The sequence below is a fragment of the Triticum dicoccoides genome, chromosome 3B, assembly GCF_002162155.2.
Source record: "Triticum dicoccoides isolate Atlit2015 ecotype Zavitan chromosome 3B, WEW_v2.0, whole genome shotgun sequence".
NCBI classification, from domain to species: Eukaryota; Viridiplantae; Streptophyta; class Magnoliopsida; order Poales; family Poaceae; genus Triticum; species Triticum dicoccoides.
The window spans coordinates 665,558,006-665,567,450 of NC_041385.1; positions in this window are offsets into that span (position 1 = coordinate 665,558,006).

Genomic DNA, 9,445 nt, shown 5'->3' on the forward strand with positions numbered 1-9,445 from the left:
CATAGTTCTCTATTGCACGAGTAGAACACAATTTTGTTGTGGGCGTAGATCTTGTCAACTTGCTTGCCGCTACTAGTCTTATTTTGCTTCAGCGGTATTGTGGGATGAAGCGGCCCGGACCGACCTTACACGTACGCTTACGTGAGACAGGTTCCACCGACTGACATGCACTAGTTGCATAAGGTGGCTAGTGGGTGTCTGTCTCTCCCACTTTAGTTGGAGCGGATTCGACGAAAAGGGTCCTTATGAAGGGTAAATAGAAGTTGAAAAAATCGCGTTGTGGTTATTCGTAGGTAAGAAAACATTCTTGCTAGAACCCAATTACAGCCACGTAAAAGATGCAACAACAATTCGAGGACGTCTAACTTGTTTTTGCTGCAATTGTCATGTGATGTGATATGGCCAGAAGTTTTGATGAATGATGAATGATATATTGTGATGTATGAGATCATGTTCTTGTAATAGGAATCACGACTTGCATGCCGATGAGTATGACAACCGGCAGGAGCCATAGGAGTTGTCTTTATTTTTGTATGACCTGCGTGCCATTGAAGAACGCCATGTAAATTACTTTACTTTATTGCTAAACGCGTTAGCCATAGAAGTAGAAGTAGTCGTTGGCGTGACAACATCATGAAGACACGATGATGGAGATCATGATGATGGAGATCATGGTGTCATGCCGGTGACGAAGATGATCATGGAGCCCCGAAGATGGAGATCGAAGGAGCTATATGATATTGGCCATATCATGTCACTACATTATATAATTGCATGTGATGTTTATTATGTTTATGCATCTTGTTTACTTAGAATGACGGTAGTACATAAGATGATCCCTTATAATAATTTCAAGAAAGTGTTCCCCCTAACTGTGCGTCGTTGCTAAAGTTCGTCGTTTCGAAGCACCACGTGATGATCGGGTGTGATAGATCCTTACGTTCACATACAACGGGTGTAAGACAGTTTTACACATGCAGAAACACTTAGGGTTAACTTGACGAGCCTAGCATGTACAGACATGGCCTCGTAACACAAGAGACCGAAAGGTCGAACATGAGTCGTATGGAAGATACGATCAACATGGAGATGTTCACCGATGATGACTAGTCCATCTCACGTGATGATCGGACATGGCCTAGTCGACTCGGATCGTGTAACACTTAGATGACTAGAGGGATGTCAATCCGAGTGGGAGTTTATTAAATAATTTGATTAGATGAACTTAATTATCATGAACTTAGTCTAAAGTCTTTGCAAAAATATGTCTTGTAGATCAAATGGCCAACGCTCATGTCAACATGAACTTCAATGCGTTCCTAGAGAAAACCAAGCTGAAAGATGATGGCAGCAACTATTCGGACTGGGTCCGGAACCTGAGGATCATCCTCATAGTAGCCAAGAAAGATTATGTCCTAGATGCACCGCTAGGTGAAGCACCCATCCCAGAGAACCAAGACGTTATGAACACTTGGCAATCACGTGCTGATGATTACTCCCTCGTTCAGTGCGGCATGCTTTACAGCTTAGAACCAGGGCTCCAAAAGCGTTTTGAGCGACACGGAGCATATGAGATGTTCGAAGAGCTGAAAATGGTTTTTCAAGCTCATGCCCGGGTCGAGAGATATGAAGTCTTCGACAAGTTCTATAGTTGTAAGATGGAGGAAAACAGTTCTGTCAGTGAGCACATACTCAAAATGTCTGGGTTGCACAACCGCCTGTCCCAGCTGGAGATCAACCTCCCGGACGAGGCGGTCATTGACAGAATCCTTCAGTCGCTCCCACCGAGCTACAAGAGCTTTGTGTTGAACTACAATATGCAGGGGATGGTGAAGACCATTCCTGAAGTATTTTCAATGCTGAAGTCAGCAGAGGTTGAAATCAAGAAAGAACATCAAGTGTTGATGGTCAATAAGACCACTAAGTTCAAGAAGGGCAAGGGTAAGAAGAACTTCAAGAAGGACGGCAAAGATGTTGCCGCGCCCGGTAAGCCAGTTGCCGGGAAGAAGTCAAAGAATGGACCCAAGCCTGAGACTGAGTGCTTTTATTGCAAAGGGAAGGGTCACTGGAAGCGGATCTGCCCCAAATACTTAGCGGACAAGAAGGCCGGCAACACTAAAGGTATATTTGATATAGATGTAATTGATGTGTACCTTACCAGTACTCGTAGTAACTCCTGGGTATTTGATACCATTGCCGTTGCTCATATTTGTAACTCACAGCAGGAGCTGCGGAATAAGCGGAGACTGGCGAAGGACGAGGTGACGATGCGCGTCGGGAATGGTTCCAAGGTCGATGTGATCGCCGTCGGCACGTTACCTCTAAATTTACCCACGGGATTAGTTTTAAACCTCAATAATTGTTATTTAGTGCCAAGTTTGAGCATGAACATTGTATCTGGATCTCGTTTGATGCGAGATGGCTACTCATTTAAATCCGAGAATAATGGTTGTTCTATTTATATGAGAGATATGTTTTATGGTCATGCCCCGATGGTCAATGGTTTATTCTTAATGAATCTCGAACGTAATGTTACACATATTCATAGTGTGAATACCAAAAGATGTAAAGTTGATAACGATAGTCCCACATACTTGTGCCACTGCCGCCTTGGTCACATTGGTGTCAAACGCATGAAGAAGCTCCATACCGATGGACTTTTAGAGTCTCTCGATTATGAATCATTTGACACGTGCGAACCATGCCTCATGGGTAAAATGACCAAGACTCCGTTCTCTGGAACAATGGAGCGAGCAAGCAACTTATTGGAAATCATACATACCGATGTGTGCGGTCCAATGAGCGTTGAGGCTCACGGAGGATATCGTTATGTTCTCACTCTCGCTGATGACTTGAGTAGATATGGGTATTTCTACTTGATGAAACACAAGTCTGAGACCTTTGAAAAGTTCAAGGAATTTCAGAATGAGGTAGAGAATGAACGTGACCGAAAGATAAAGTTCCTACGATCAGATCATGGAGGATAATATTTAAGTCACGAATTTGGTACACACTTAAGGAAATGTGGAATCGTTTCACAACTCACGCCGCCTGGAACACCTCAGCGTAACGGTGTGTCCGAACGTCGTAATCTCACTCTATTGGATATGGTGTGATCTATGATGTCTCTTACCGATTTACCACTATCATTTTGGGGATACGCTCTAGAGACATCTACATTCACTTTAAATAGGGCACCGTCTAAACCCGTTGAGACGACACCATATGAAATATGGTTTGGGAAGAAACTTAAGCTGTCGTTTCTAAAAGTTTGGGGATGCGATGCTTATGTCAAGAAACTTCAACCTGAAAAGCACGAACCCAAGTCGGAAAAGTGTGTCTTTAGGATACCCTAAGGAAACCATTGGGTATACCTTCTACCTTAGATCTGAAGGCAAGATCTTTGTTGCCAAGAACAGATCCTTTCTGGAAAAAGAGTTTCTCTCGAAAGGAGTAAATGGGAGGAAAGTAGAACTCGATGAAGTACTACCTCTTCAACCGGAAAGTAGTGCAGCTCAGGAAAATGTTCCTGTGGTGCCTACACCGACCGGAGAGGAAATTAATGATGATTATCAAGGTACTTCGGATCAAGTTGCTGCTGAACTTCGTAGGTCCACGAGGACACGTTCCACACTAGAGTGGTATGGCAACCCTGTCCTGGAAATCTTGTTGTTAGACAACGGTGAACCTTCGAACTATGAAGAAGCGATGGCGGGCCCAGATTCCAACAAATGGCTTGAAGCCATGCAATCCGAGATAGAATCCATGTATGAAAACAAAGTATGGACTTTGACTGACTTGCCCGATGATCAGCGAGCGATAGAAAACAAATGGATCTTTAAGAAGAAGACGGACGCGGATGGTAATGTCACCATCTATAAAGCTCGACTTGTCGCTAAGGGTTATCGGTAAGTTCAAGGGATTGACTATGATGAGACTTTCTCTCCCGTAGCGAAGCTTAAATCCGTCCGAATCATGTTAGCAATTGCCGCATACTATGATTGTGAGATATGGCAGATGGACGTCAAAACGACATTCCTTAACGTTATCTTAAGGAAGAGCTGTATATGATGCAGCCGGAAGGTTTTGTCGATTTTAAGAATGCTAACAAAGTATGCAAGCTCCAGCGATCCATTTATGGGCTGGTGCAAGCATCTCGGAGTTGGAACATTCGCTTTGATGAGATGATCAAAGCGTTTGGGTTTATGCAGACTTATGGAGAAGCATGTGTTTACAAGAAAGTGAGTGGGAGCTCTGTAGCATTTCTCATATTATATGTAGATGACATACTTTTGATGCGAAATGATATAGAATTCTTGGACAGCATTAAGGCCTACTTGAATAAGTGTTTTTCAATGAAGGACCTTGGAGAAGCTGCTTACATATTAGGCATCAAGATCTATAGGGATAGATCGAGACGCCTCATAGGTCTTTCACAAAGCACATACCTTGATAAGATTTTGAAGAAGTTCAAAATGGATCAGTCCAAGAAAGGGTTCTTGCCTGTACTGCAAGGTGTGAGATTGAGCTCAGCTCAATGCCCGACCATGGTAAAAGATAAAGAAGAGATGAGTGTCATCCCCTATGCCCCAACCATAGGATCTATTATGTATGCCATGCTGTGTACCGGACCAGATGTAAACCTTGCCGTAAGTTTGGTAGGAAGGTACCAAAGTAATCCCGGCAAGGAACACTAGACAGCGGTCAAGAATATCCTGAAGTACCTGAAAAGGACAAAGGACATGTTTCTCGTTTATGGAGGTGATGAAGAGCTCGTCGTAAAGGGTTACGTCGACGCTAGCTTCGACACAGATCTGAATGACTCTAAGTCACAAACCAGATACGTGTATATGTTGAATGGTGGGGCAGTAAGCTGGTGCAGCTGCAAGCAGAGCGTTGTGGTGAGATCTACATGTGAAGCGGAGTACATGGCAGCCTCGGAGGCAGCACATGAAGCAATTTGGGTGAAGGAGTTCATCACCGACCTAGGAGTCATACCCAATGCGTCGGGGCCGATAAAACTCTTCTGTGAAAACACTGGAGCTATTGCCCTTGCCAAGGAGCCCAGGTTTCACAAGAAGACCAGGCACATCAAGCGTCGTTTCAACTCCATCCATGAAAATGTTCAAGATGGAGACATAGATATTTGCAAAGTATATACGGATCTGAATGTCGCAGATCCGTTGACTAAACCTCTTCCGCGAGCAAAACAAGATCAACACCAGAACTCTATGGGTGTTCGATTCATCACAATGTAACTAGATTATTGACTCTAGTGCAAGTGGGAGACTGTTGGGAATATGCCCTAGAGGCAATAATAATAGGATTATTATTATATTTCCTTGTTCATGATAATTGTCTTTTATTCATGCTATAATTGTATTATCCGGAAATCGTGATACACGTGTGAATACTTAGACCACAACATGACCCTAGTGAGCCTCTAGTTGACTAGCTCGTTGGTCAACGGATAGTCATGGTTTCCTGACTATGGACATTGGATGTTATTGACAACGGGATCTCATCATTAGGAGAATGATGTGATGGACAAGACCCAAACCTAAGCATAGCACAAGATTGTGTAGTTCGTTTTGCTAGAGCTTTTCCAATGTCAAGTATCTCTTCCTTAGACCATGAGATAGTGTAACTCCCGGATACCGTAGGAGTGCTTTGGGTGTACGAAACGTCACAACGTAACTGGGTGACTATAAAGGTGCACTACAGGTATCTCCGAAAGTGTCTGTTGGGTTGACATGGATCGAGACTGGGATTTGTCACTCCGTATGACGGAGAGGTATCTCTGGGCCCACTCGGTAATGCATCATCATAATGAGCTCAAAGTGACCAAGTGTTTGGTCACGGGATCATGAATTACGGTACGAGTAAAGTGACTTGCCGGTAACGAGACTGAACGAGGTATTGGGATACCGACGATCGAGTCTCGGGCATGTAACGTACCGATTGACAAAGGGAATTGTATACGAGGTTGATTGAATCCTCGACATCGTGGTTCATCCGATGAGATCATCGATGAGCATGTGGGAGCCAACATGGGTATCCAGATCCCGCTGTTGGTTATTGACCGGAGAGCCATCTCGGTCATGTCTACATGTATCCCGAACCCGTAGGGTCTACACACTTAAGGTTCGGTGACGCTAGGGTTATTAGGAAGACGTGTATGTGATTACCGAATGTTGTTCGGAGTCCTGGATGAGATCCCGGATGTCACGAGGAGTTCCGGAATGGTCCGAAGGTTAAGACTTATATATGGGAAGTTGTTATACGGACACCGGAAAGTTTCGGGGGCATATCGGTATCGTACCGGGGCCACCGGAGGGGTTCCGGGGGTCCACCAGGAGGGGCCACCCCTCTCGGAGGGCCTCATGGGCCGCAAGGGGCAGGGAACCAGCCCCTGCAGGGCTGCCGCCCCCCCTTGGGCCCATGCACCTAGGGTTGGGGGGGAACCCTAGTGGGGGCGCCCCCTTGCTTGGGGGGCAAGCTCCCCTCCCTGGCCGCCGCCCCCCCCTCTAGATCTCATCTAGAGGGGGCCAGCCCCCTTCCCCATTCCCCTATAAATAGAGGGGCGAGGGGAGGGCTGAACACCTGATCCAAGGCACAACCCCTCCCCTCCCCAACACCTCTCCTCCTCCGTTGAGTGCTTGGAGAAGCCCTGTCGGAGTACTGCCTCTCCACCATCATCACGCCGTCGTGCTGCTGCAGGAGCCTTCTTCCTCAACCTCTCATTCCCCCTTGCTGGATCAAGAAGGAGGAGACGTCGTCCGCTCCGTACATGTGTTGAACGCGGAGGTGCTGTCCGTTCAGCACTTGGTCATCAGTGATTTGGATCACGGCGAGTACGACTCCATCATCCCCGTTCCCTTGAACGCTTCCGCACATGATCTACAAGTGGTATGCAGATGCAATCTCTCTCCCATGACTCGTTGCTTAGATGAACTCATAGATGGATCTTGGTGAAACCGTAGGAAACTTTTTAATTTTCTGCAACATTCCCCAACACTCTTCCCCAATATTCCGTCAGCATTCTAAAAGAAGAAACAAGCAGACACATAACAAGTTTAGCATGTACTAGTATATGAAACTCATTTCAGTGAACCAGTTCATTAGTAAGGTGGACAGGATTAAACTACCAAGTCTTCTATTGCCAAGTACTAGTACATAATAAAAGCATCAAACAAACATATATCTATGTCCTATGGTCACTGCATTGTCTTGCCAAATCAAAATAGAGACACGGTTCATATCATACCAGTTCAAGACAAAGCAGCACTGAAAGAATACAAAGCATGGGAAACTACATGGCCCAACAAGATTTCAGATGGGTACCATGGGTCTACATGTACAACAACACTATTGGCTCTGTTGTGATGCTAGTAATGTGCATGATATGAGAAGTCAACTATACACACAATTGAAACTGAAATCAACGGAGCTATTTATAATAGCAAACCTATTGAAGAAACATGCGTAAACATACCTGTTGTGCCATTGGAGTTTCGATTGGATCCTTCAATTTAAAAATAAGTTTGTATGAGTAAATACATTGATACAAGAGCAAAGTAGTATGCACGATAGCAATGGAAATCTTAAATGAGAATTGTTCTTCAGGTTTAAGCACTTGTTCTACATTAACAGAGTATAGTAAGACATAGGCATATAGTACTTAAAAGTAAAAAATGAGCTCATAGATCTTACCACACTCTTGGTTCGGGACCAGTACAGAACAAGGCTTTCCCAGTCATCGTCCAGTAAATGTGTCTCAGGAGAACGTAAGGGAATATGATGAGTTTCTTTCCACTGAAGTATGTTTTCTTTAGTTAATTCCTATACTTCCACCAAGTATTCTTGATGATAGAAGAGGTATTAGCACAGGTTACATCATCCTGAGTTTCCAAATCGGTCCTTTTGTATAGAGAAAAATGGGAAAATTTGATGTATTATAACCATCATGGAGGTAGAATGTACGGGACAAAGCAAAGTAATTGCCATGAATAACATTACTTACAGATAACTCCTGGACAAACACCTGCAACTGGCATTTTCCTTCATCTTCAGTATAATATTTACATGAGGGGAAGATACACACATAGGATTTAACAACATTAATAGGTGTACTAACTAGTGGAGTTGGGGTTTGCCATGGTAGTACTAGCGCTTTGGGCACTAGAGTTGCCTTACTAACTGCTCTGTTTTGGGAGCTCTATGGTGGAGATGGTGTTGTGTCAACAGGAACTGGGTTACTATCTGATGGGGTTGGGGTTAGATTGGGTGAAGCTGGTTCTCTGTCCATCGCAGTAGGGGTACAATCTGTGAGAGTCTGGGTTATGTGTGGTAGGGCTGGTTCTCGTGCATGTATAACAGGGGTGCTATCTCCACCAAGAGGTTGCGCTGTTTTATTTGAAGACCGTGTTTTCACTCTGCTAGATACCGCCATCACACACTCCAATTCAAATGGCTGATAAACTGGAAACCTAGCTGAATGTACATACATTGTATGAGAGACAGATGCAATAGATAGTTTGGAAAAAAAGGGCATGAAATAGTTGACATGTATATTGTTTAACTAAAAAGGATAGCATGACATAATTTCACATATATGATGTCTATCTAAACTGGATAGCATAGCATGACATAATTCAAAGATATGATGACTAACTAAATAGGATGGCATGAGATAATTATATGATGTCTTTAGTAAACAGGTTCGCATGATATAATTCACATACATGTTATCTAATTAATCAGGATCGCACAATTTAATTCACACATTTGATTTATATGCTAAGCAGAGGGCATTCACATATATGATGTCTGAACTAAGAACATGGTGTTGAGTATTGTGTACATGATGTCTAAACTATGCAATGCAAGACACCATATGCATGATATGAGAAGTATAACCGTGCAAGTTAGAGGATACACCTTGGTGGGGGAATAGGACTGGTCATCTGTCTTTGAATCCATCTCTGAGGAGCTATCGGGACCTAGCAAGAGATCCGCTTCGAGAGGTAGCACTGTATGCTCTGAAGACCTTTTCACTTTAGATTTTTCCATCACCCACTCAAATGGCTGATTCACAAGAAGAGTAGTTTAGTGTACAAACATTGTCGACAAATCGAAATGTGATGAAGAAAAGGATGGGCAAGATATCATTCAAATATATGATGCCTGGTTAAACAGGATGGCATTGCATATTTCACATATATTATGGCTGGCTAAAAGAGATGAGACTGCATAATTCCCATATATGATATAGAAACTAAACAGGTGGCATTACAGAACATGTCTAAACTAAGCAGATGGCATATATGATGTCGAAAGTAGGCACTGCAAGGCAACATATGCATGATATGACTAACATCATCATGCCAAGTTAGAGCAAAAACCTTGGGGGGTAAATAGGAGTGGTCAGCTGTGTCTGAATCCG